The sequence below is a fragment of the Lissotriton helveticus genome, chromosome 3_1 (genome assembly GCF_964261635.1).
Source record: "Lissotriton helveticus chromosome 3_1, aLisHel1.1, whole genome shotgun sequence".
NCBI lineage: Eukaryota > Metazoa > Chordata > Amphibia > Caudata > Salamandridae > Lissotriton > Lissotriton helveticus.
In genome coordinates, this window is record NC_136061.1 from 989,615,956 (window position 1) to 989,627,275 (window position 11,320).

Sequence of the window (11,320 nt, forward strand, 5' to 3'; positions counted from 1 at the left end):
TTAGATTCTGTGCAGTTTTTTGGAAAACAGTGTCAATAGCCAGAGGGAGTCTTTACCTGGCCTTTATAGACTTAAAAACTGCATTTGATGTAATACCCCGTGCCAAATTATGGGACGTTTTATTGGACATGGGTTTCCCACCCTATTTGCTACAATTTATTATCAAACTTCACGAGGGTACCTATGCTAGGATTCGATGGGGGACGCAGGGACAACTCACAAAGAGTATCCCTGTTGACAGAGGGGTACGGCAGGGGTGCGTGATGGCCCCTACTTTATTCTCCCTCTTTATAAATGGGGTGGTGAAACATCTGCAAGAGATACCGGCAGATGCCCCCATTATAGCCGGGGAGAAAACACCATCGCTCCTCTTTGCCGACGATACCCTTCTGTTATCAAAAACCCCCATAGGTCTTCAAACTCTCCTTGACCAGTTTAGTGTTTTTTGTCAGGAACGGGGACTTACAATAAACACTACAAAAACTAAACTAATGGTTATGACCGCCAAGAGAAACCACAGGAATATACACCTGACTTTGAATGGATCTCTCCTTGAGGTGGTCGATGAGTTTGACTACCTCGGTGTTAGAATTAATAATAATATGAAATGGGAACCCCATATAAGTAAAATGATTTTAAACCTTAAAAGAGTTTCCGGCACCATTTTAAAAAACCAGCGTCTCTCAGTGAGCAGGCCAATTGCCCCTGCCTTGTCAGTTTATGAGGGAAAAGCAATAGCCTCAGCGGTTTATGGCTCAGAAATATGGGGCATTGAGAACACCAATAATCATGTCCTAACTGAGAATAAGTTCATGAGGGACTTGGTTTCACTTCCAACTTCCACCCCATTAAAACCATTATTTGCAGATCTGGGCAGGAGGTCCATTCGGGACATTGTTCAGCTTCATCCCCTCCTATATTGGGTACGTTTGAGGAGGACTCCCGAATTAGCCAACTATGCTTTAGTGTTGGATGAAATGTTAAAACTAAACACTTCAGGTAAAATCAAGTGGCTAAATGTCTTAAAACAACTTGTAGCTAGCGTGGGTTTAAGCGATGCATGGGCCTCCCAATCCCCTCCACCAAAACAAATGGTTAAAAAACTATACTGGGATTGGATTGAGGCCAAGGCTTTACAGAACCCAAATTGGGGACAATTAACTGAGAACTTTTTGACCCATAAGTGTAATACAAAGCTAGAACTGTTTTTGGATTTTATCCAGATTCCTCGGGATAGGACACTTTATCTGAAATTTAGACATGGAACATTGCCCCTTAAAAATTTTACGTCTAGATGGAGTAGAAGGAGGGAAGAGGATACAAAGTGTCCAGGCTGTACAAATCCTGAAGAATCATTAGGCCACTTCTTTTTTGCCTGTAAAGCGTATACCCTACCTAGGAACAAATGGCTAAAACCCGTATTAAAGAATCTTGGAGTTAGGGATCACAAATCAGCATTACGTATTCTCATCTCCAATACCTCTTGTATGGTTACTATTTGTGGGGTTGCAAAGTTTTTATCATGTGCCTGGAACATTAGGTTAAAGTTGTTAAATTATGTTTCTTCAGTCAACATTCCCACATGATCTTTATATGTATCCTTTTAAATGATGAAATGGTTTTTATATTTATGTGTATATTGTATGTTTGTACTTTTTATGATACATGTGTCGAATAAAAGTATAATGACTGACTGACTGAATTTCAAGCAGCAGATCTGAGGGATACTTATTCCAGATTCTCTGTGTCAAGCAGGAGGGCACCCCTGCCCAGTGAGGTGCCGGGCAACACCCCAGGGTATGACCTCATCCTCCAAAGTGTGGCACTATTATCTCCCAGAGAGCACAATTTATACAAAATTCATCAACATTCATCATGGCTGATTTTCCAGCAGGGAGAGAAGAGCTGGTTAAACACACCTCCAGGATTGTAAATCTCCATAGTCGCTCCCCCTTGCATCTGCTCATTCATTCCTTAATCCTGCCATCTGGCTGTGTTCAAAGAGTAGAGGTGTATATGAAACTGGCTTTGCCTGCCTGTCTCTTCCTTCCATTGAAAAATATTGTTTACAACCTCTCTCCCTGATCTAGCATTTCTATGTAGCAGAACCCTGCCCTTCCAGAAGAGTTTTCTAACCCCATGGGCTATTTATCATCTCATCAAAGGAGCCTGGCTAACCCACTTAACTCTGACCAATCACATCAGGACAGACCACTGGAAGGCTGCATTTTGGCTTACAGACAAGAATGTTATATAACTTATTGTCTGCACACTTTAGGAGAAATTCAACAATACAATAGTGTTGGATTTATCGATACCATTCTAGGAAGTAATTGCATGGTATTTTTATGATTCTCCTAGCAGGAATTATTAGTTAATAACTTCTTGCCATGCTAACCTATGTGGTAGAGGATTTGCAATGGGAGAAATTACTTGGGGCATTTTTTCCAACACCAGGTCTTATAAAAACATATTTTATAAGGACCCTGCCTACATCTACAGGACCCCTCACCCCTGGAATACCTAGGGGAGACGTGAATATGCAAAAAATATTGCAGATTCTCACTCCACAGTGTTCCTAATACAAAATTCGATTTTGGTAAGCACTTTACCACAATGTTGGTAGTGAAATGTGCAATTGCACTTAACCCAGGGCATCTAAAACTAATTTTTTACGGGTCCTGCTTATTCATACCGGTCCCCCCACCCCTGAGACACCTAGTGAAGACCCTGGGGGTACCTTATATGCCCAAACATCGTACTTTATTATTGCCTCAAACAGCAAGTAGAGTTTGGGCACAATTTGCATTTTAAAAGCCGTCCTGCAACACAGGGCTACTTTTAAACTGACCTCAGGCAGCAGCAGTGCACACATGCAAGTGCAGAAAGGGCTGCTGGCCTTTAAACTGCCATGTCCTAATATATACTAGAGACTTAAAGGTAGTTTCAATCCTCCTGCCCTATTATGTACTAGGGCCTTGTAGGGGAGGCCATGTCAATCATAGGAGTACCCTAACTCATAGTGTACCCTAGTGAATGTAGGTGTTTTCACTGTTTTCTAATTGTCTCTATCAGCATAGCACTTGCCCTGGGCCTGGTTAGGCAGAGCCCAGGGACTGTCAGCGTCATTTACCACCAGTACCAGTCAGCAAAAATGTTGGGGGGTGCCCAGGGCACAGGATAACTTTGCAACAGTAAGAAATTGAAAGAAGCATATGGGGAAATGCAGACTGCGATGACAGATGGTGTGATGGCTACATTATTGAAGAGGGCAGCCAATCAGTTGGGCAGTCTACCAGAGACAATGTAAGAAGCATTAATAGTGGTGATCCCAAAAGCAGAAAAACAATCCCCCTTATCCATGCTTAATATAGGCATCAAGATAGTTTGTAAGGTACTGGTTTGAAGGATGCTGAAAGTGTTACCTGACTTAGGACCTGATTTAAAGATTGGATAATGGGTTACTGTCTCACAAACATGCTGGGTATCAGGTCCACTGTATTACAACTTCATTATATCCTGTGCCACTTTTACTATGAGCGACATGATTTCTGTCACGTTTGTGATGAAGTAAACTGTGCGCCGATCCCTATATCCAGCCCTTTGCTTGCAATGACCAATTGGGGATTTAAAACACATAGAAGCATGATTTCCAAGTTGGATGTAAAGGGTTATGTAAGCAAGATGATCAAGTCTATGCGGTGGCTTCTCTCAACATTGGAAAAGCGTTCACCACCATCCTATGGGAATTCATGTTCGGGTGTTAGAACAGATGAATTTTGGTTTATTTATAATGCACTTGATTAAACTCTTATGCACCCGCTCTACTGCAAAGGTTAAGACGGTATATTATCTTTGAGAAGTATGAACTTGAGTGGGGCACAAGACAGTGATATGGATGACATGGTAGTATATATGAAGACACCTGGAATCAGTCCCATCTAGGCTTCATATGTAAGATGATTTTAGACAGCATTCTGGAATGAGCACCAACTGGTCAAAGTCACACCTTTGTCTTGCAGGAGCAATGCCCCAGAAATGGGATGCATGTGCCCCGTTCACTGGTAGTAAAAACAGAGTTGACCATAGGCAAAATACTGCACGGGCAGAAGACTCTCTTGCTTTCTGGCACTGATTGCCTGTGTCATTTATAGAAAGAGTGGCTCTTGACAAAATGATCCCACTGCCCAGATATCTTTATGCACTTCAGGGAATAATCGATTTGCTTCCCAGATCGATATTTCACAAGGTTGATGAGATACTTACTGTTCTGGTGTCTGGTGGAGGCTGCCCCAGAATTAAACTGACTACATGCAGTAGCCATACAGTGGTGGCCGGCACAGCTAAGAGCGTCGGGCGGGGGAAGTCAACAGATGATTAGATAGGTAAAATTAAATAAATAAGTAAAACCACTTACATTGCGCTCGCTGCATCGCAAAAGGTAAGTGGTTTTACCTATTTATTTAATTTTACCTATACCGTCTTTTGTTGACTTTCGCCCATCCCAAACCCCACCTCACTGCCCTACCACTCTAACCTGTGCCGCCCGTCACTGCTACCATATGAGCAGAGCAGGTTAGCCCTAACAGAATTTGAACGCTACTACCTGATGTCTCAGCAACTGCAAGCCAGGAGAAAGCATTATTTGCAGTGTACAGAGGTAGAAAATAATTTGCAATAAACGCGGAACACTTCCTGATTCCTGCTTTATGCTAAACTAACTAGAGCCCTTAGGCAGGCTTGGGGGTGGATTCCCTGGATGCCCCTCTGACTCGGCCATTATGGCTGCCTTAACTTTTCTCACACAGGGTGAGTGACCCATATCATATACTTATAAAAGCTGCAATGGGACCAGAAACTTTACTCACTGAACACCAGGGGGAAGTAAGAAGAAGACACATCCTCGTCATTCACTGACATTGAATGGACAAGATAATACAGCACCACAAGATACACGGTTTCGTCTCATTCAGTTTATATTGCTACGCAGGGTCTACCTAACCCACCTACTATACCGCAAAAGCAGGGGTTGGATTGGGATCAAAAATTGGCCCGGCACCCTAAAAAAAAGTGGCCCACATTTGCGGATTGCGCCTTTCCACAAAACACTGCTTCAGTGTTTTAAGTATTATGAATAGAAGGAGGGGGTTACTTTAAAAGCGGCATTTTTTCTTAGCGTCACTGAGATAAAAAAACTATTTAAATATTGCCAGGACTCTTTGTGCATGGACTAGTTCACAATGGTCAATCACACCTGAATATAAGTGATGCCACTTCTGCTCAGGCCCCCTGCCCCCTGTTCAATCTGCATACATTAACGAACCGGCCTAGCGAGAGACTCAGAATGACACCTCTGCCCCATTGGAGCAGGAGGATTAGATGAGGAAGAGGTGGTGGAAGAAGAAAAGTAGCGCAAGCCCAATAGGTCTGGCTCTGCCCTCCAGTATATACCCTTCTCCCACCCACGCCCGCTCAGCATGTCGCTGCTCTGCCTTCTCAGGCTGCAGGCGTGGGTGTCCATAATGAGTTCTCACCGCCTACTCCACCTAATGCAGTGAGGCCACCCCCGGGACCTCATCAGACCCGATCCCGCCCGCACCGCCAGGATCCTCAGATCTCAAGAAGCAAGACCACCACAGTGGGGGCATTTTTAGACAAGCCAAAGATGTAGAAGCATAATACTCATGGGCATGGTAATGAGCGGCATTATGTACTAAGTAGTTTACAAGATTGGTGGTCTGAGATGTAGGATGCACACACAGTAGTGATTGGCCTGCCAAATTGACATTGCAGGATGGTCTTTTTTTGCTGTTTATGATGGGCAGCTAGATACTGATGTGAGCATTTACTAGATCACATTACGTCTAACCAGGATTTCATGGCTTCTGATGGTGAACTCTGTGTTGAAAGTGTAGCAAGTGGAATTCGAACAAGTTTTCTGGAAATTGATGCACACATGAGAGTAATCTCCAAGAAGAAACATGGGTAAGGCAGAAGTGGGTCAACAGCTGCAGGGTCATGATTTCGCCGATTCAGAAAAGGGGGTGGTGATGAACAGAGTGTCTGAATTAAGCAGACCACTCTTACCCAGTCCAAAGATCAGGGCTTGATCCATCACCGTTATTTATCTCACTGCCCCATCCCAGCTCAGAACCTGGCTATATGCAAATTAGTCTGTCCCTGGCCCAGTGCATCATGGGAACAGGGCAGACCAAACTACCAAGCCAATTCTTCACCAGAAAGGAGACAAGCTACCGGGGACCGGTTTCTGGCATTTCAGCCTCTTCGGCCCGGCTTGCTTGAATCCTGATGGAGCAGTGAGAAAGGGACTCATGTCTGAGTATACCCTGCCACACCTATAGTGGCCAAAAACGATTCAGAAAAGGGGGTGGTGATGAACAGAGTGTCTGAATTAAGCAGACCACTCTTACCCAGTCCAAAGATCAGGGCTTGATCCATCACCGTTATTTATCTCACTGCCCCATCCCAGCTCAGAACCTGGCTATATGCAAATTAGTCTGTCCCTGGCCCAGTGCTTCATGGGAACAGGGCAGACCAAACTACCAAGCCAATTCTTCACCAGAAAGGAGACAAGCTACCGGGGACCGGTTTCTGGCATTTCAGCCTCTTCGGCCCGGCTTGCTTGAATCCTGATGGAGCAGTGAGAAAGGGACTCATGTCTGAGTATACCCTGCCACACCTATAGTGGCCAAAAACGATTCAGAAAAGGGGGTGGTGATGAACAGAGTGTCTGAATTAAGCAGACCACTCTTACCCAGTCCAAAGATCAGGGCTTGATCCATCACCGTTATTTATCTCACTGCCCCATCCCAGCTCAGAACCTGGCTATATGCAAATTAGTCTGTCCCTGGCCCAGTGCATCATGGGAACAGGGCAGACCAAACTACCAAGCCAATTCTTCACCAGAAAGGAGACAAGCTACCGGGGACCGGTTTCTGGCATTTCAGCCTCTTCGGCCCGGCTTGCTTGAATCCTGATGGAGCAGTGAGAAAGGGACTCATGTCTGAGTATACCCTGCCACACCTATAGTGGCCAAAAACGATTCAGAAAAGGGGGTGGTGATGAACAGAGTGTCTGAATTAAGCAGACCACTCTTACCCAGTCCAAAGATCAGGGCTTGATCCATCACCGTTATTTATCTCACTGCCCCATCCCAGCTCAGAACCTGGCTATATGCAAATTAGTCTGTCCCTGGCCCAGTGCATCATGGGAACAGGGCAGACCAAACTACCAAGCCAATTCTTCACCAGAAAGGAGACAAGCTACCGGGGACCGGTTTCTGGCATTTCAGCCTCTTCGGCCCGGCTTGCTTGAATCCTGATGGAGCAGTGAGAAAGGGACTCAAACGTGTTCATGTGAAAGGCCCCACAGAGCAACTTGTTTCCCAAGAGCCAGAAGTATATGAAATAGGAAGATCAGAAAACATGATGCATTAATCATCCTGGCTTCCAATGATATCTCGGCTATGAGGGGCTTGAAGAGCTTTGTGATTTTGTAAGATCCAGGCTTAAAGTTACAGATGACATTGCAAAAGTTTGCAATGAAAGAGCCAACACCTCTTTGTTTAAGGGTAGCAGTGACAACATGAGTGTCATACTGATATGTTTTCTGAGTGCATCAAAAGTATTCCCTGATGTAGTGAAGGGAAAGACTGAATTGGGCAAGTACCTGGAAAACAGAGTAGAAGAGATCACAAAGTAGCAGGGTGAAGAAGGGTGCCAGACTTTGTCCATGTGATGCGTACGTTAGCAACTGAGAGCATCCCAAATCTCCCACCAGAGTGTGAATTGGCAAGTAAATGAAGTGTGATGGAAGCAGTTTACAACAGATTTAATCCTTATAGAAATGACGACACAGATTCTGCATCGACGGATGACGTGGTAAAAAGCCGATTCAGCCATGGAGTTAGCGTGTATTCGCTAAATGAACACGAGACCCTTACTCAGTGACCCTTCTCAGCGTCCATCCTCAACTATTCAGTCAATAAGAGAATAGGATGTGGGAGAAAATGGCAGCACCAGAAACCCAAGCAGCGCTAATCCTGGCCCCGTAACAATTTTTTTTCTTTGGGTAAAATTGAGACTTCTATAAATGTGATCTTAAACAATAATTCATGTTGTGAATCAGACTCCTGCAAAAACAACAGTTGATGGACAGAATGCAGAACAATGTCATACATTTACCCCAGTACAGAGATCTGGGCCTAAATCCATCATTTTTTTGCACTCCACACCACTCCAGTTCAGACATGGTCATATGCAAATCAGCCTTGACCCTGTGCCTGATGGGAACAGTCCAGCCCGAACTCCCAAACCATGTATTTCCTGGACCGGAATCAAGCATCCTAGAACCGGTTTCTGGCTATCAGCCGTCTTCAGCCAGGATAGCTTGACTCCAGTGGTGTGGAGAGCATGGGACTCACGTCTGAGCAAACCCATCCCACTCGGGGTGACAAATGCAAAAACAACAGTTGATGGACAGAATGCAGAACAATGTCATACATTCACCCCAGAACAGAGATCTGGGCCTAAATCCATCGTTTGTTTGCACTCCACACCACCCCAGTTCAGACATGGTCATATGCAAATCAGCCTTGACCCTGTGCCTCATGGGAACAGTCCAGCCCGAACTGCCAAACCATGTCTTTCCTGGACCGGAATCAAGCATCCTAGGACCGGTTTCTGGCTATCAGCCGTCTTCAGCCCGGAGAGCTTGACTCCAGTGGTGTGGAGACTCACGTCTGAGCAAACCCATCCCACTCGGGGTGACAAATGCAAAAACAACAGTTGATGGACAGAATGCAGAACAATGTCATACATTCACCCCAGTACAGAGATCTGGGCCTAAATCCATCGTTTTTTTGCACTCCACACCACCCCAGTTCAGACATGGTCATATGCAAATCAGCTTTGACCCTGTGCCTCATGGGAACAGTCCAGCCCGAACTGCCAAACCATGTCTTTCCTGGACCGGAATCAAGCATCCTAGGACCGGTTTCTGGCTATCAGCCGTCTTCAGCCAGGATAGCTTGACTCCAGTGGTGTGGAGAGCAAACCCATCCCACTCGGGGTGACAAATGCACAGGAGATGTGCACGTGTACACGTCGGCTCCAGATCATCTTGGGAGCTCCCGGGAACCGTGCACGGCATCAGCATTAAAAAGCACTTGGTGCGCTTTCGCATCCCCCCCCCTTGTCGGGCCCCTCCTTCTTCCATTGTGTACCGGACAGGAGATTGTGTGCGGGCAAGTCATCTCCTGTCTCTTCTACTTTGTTTCCTCTGCTGCATGATACGCATTAAATTCCTTTGGGGCCTCTCAAAAGGACAAAGAGAATTGGGCCGTACAATGTTGGTTGCATTGCCTGCATTGTCGCACTGACCAACGTTTCCAAGTTTGCCTAGTGCGCTGCCTAACAAAGTCAATACATGCCAAAAGGAATCAAACGGCATACCACTAATGCACAGCCATCTGCAGTTACCGTTTGTCCACCGCCATGGACTCTCAGAAGGTGAGGCTTCAGCACAGCCCCACACCTTGGCTGCCACAGTGCACATATATTTCATCAACTGTGGTGACTCGAGAGGTTTACTGTGTAGGACCAAGAAGGTTCATTTCTATACACTTGATCACAAACCAAGCAATCCATTTGAAAAAGAACGTGTCTAGAACGCATGTGGTTCTGTAAGGATTCAACGTGTAAAGGGTTTGCTTGCTGTTTCCTGGACACTCGGGGAATTTGATTACAAACGTGTTCATGTGAAAGGCCCCACAGAGCAACTTGTTTCCCAAGAGCCAGAAGTATATGAAATAGGAAGATCAGAAAACATGATGCATTAATCATCCTGGCTTCCAATGATATCTCGGCTATGAGGGGCTTGAAGAGCTTTGTGATTTTGTAAGATCCAGGCTTAAAGTTACAGATGACATTGCAAAAGTTTGCAATGAAAGAGCCAACACCTCTTTGTTTAAGGGTAGCAGTGACAACATGAGTGTCATACTGATATGTTTTCTGAGTGCATCAAAAGTATTCCCTGATGTAGTGAAGGGAGAGACTGAATTGGGCAAGTACCTGGAAAACAGAGTAGAAGAGATCACAAAGTAGCAGGGTGAAGAAGGGTGCCAGACTTTGTCCATGTGATGCGTACGTTAGCAACTGAGAGCATCCCAAATCTCCCACCAGAGTGTGAATTGGCAAGTAAATGAAGTGTGATTGAAGCAGTTTACAACAGATTTAATCCTTATAGAAATGACGACACAGATTCTGCATCGACGGATGACGTGGTAAAAAGCCGATTCAGCCATGGAGTTAGCGTGTATTCGCTAAATGAACACGAGACCCTTACTCAGTGACCCTTCTCAGCGTCCATCCTCAACTATTCAGTCAATAAGAGAATAGGATGTGGGAGAAAATGGCAGCACCAGAAACCCAAGCAGCGCTAATCCTGGCCCCGTAACAATTTTTTTTCTTTGGGTAAAATTGAGACTTCTATAAATGTGATCTTAAACAATAATTCATGTTGTGAATCAGACTCCTGCAAAAACAACAGTTGATGGACAGAATGCAGAACAATGTCATACATTTACCCCAGTACAGAGATCTGGGCCTAAATCCATCATTTTTTTGCACTCCACACCACTCCAGTTCAGACATGGTCATATGCAAATCAGCCTTGACCCTGTGCCTGATGGGAACAGTCCAGCCCGAACTCCCAAACCATGTATTTCCTGGACCGGAATCAAGCATCCTAGAACCGGTTTCTGGCTATCAGCCGTCTTCAGCCAGGATAGCTTGACTCCAGTGGTGTGGAGAGCATGGGACTCACGTCTGAGCAAACCCATCCCACTTGGGGTGACAAATGCAAAAACAACAGTTGATGGACAGAATGCAGAACAATGTCATACATTCACCCCAGAACAGAGATCTGGGCCTAAATCCATCGTTTGTTTGCACTCCACACCACCCCAGTTCAGACATGGTCATATGCAAATCAGCCTTGACCCTGTGCCTCATGGGAACAGTCCAGCCCGAACTGCCAAACCATGTCTTTCCTGGACCGGAATCAAGCATCCTAGGACCGGTTTCTGGCTATCAGCCGTCTTCAGCCCGGAGAGCTTGACTCCAGTGGTGTGGAGACTCACGTCTGAGCAAACCCATCCCACTCGGGGTGACAAATGCAAAAACAACAGTTGATGGACAGAATGCAGAACAATGTCATAAATTCACCCCAGTACAAAGATCTGGGCCTAAATCCATCATTTGTTTGCACTCCACACACCCCCAGTTCAGACATGGTCATA

The 11,320-nt window shown here is 45.4% G+C and overlaps 2 pseudogenes; both read left to right on the plus strand.

Moving 5' to 3' along the window:
* Positions 1–10,372, plus strand: part of LOC144824197 (protein phosphatase 1A pseudogene) — a 46,421-nt pseudogene extending 36,049 nt beyond the window's left edge.
* On the plus strand, positions 7,332–7,970 carry LOC144825315 (protein phosphatase 1A pseudogene; annotated as a pseudogene).
* Positions 10,373–11,320: the final 948 nt, after the last annotated feature.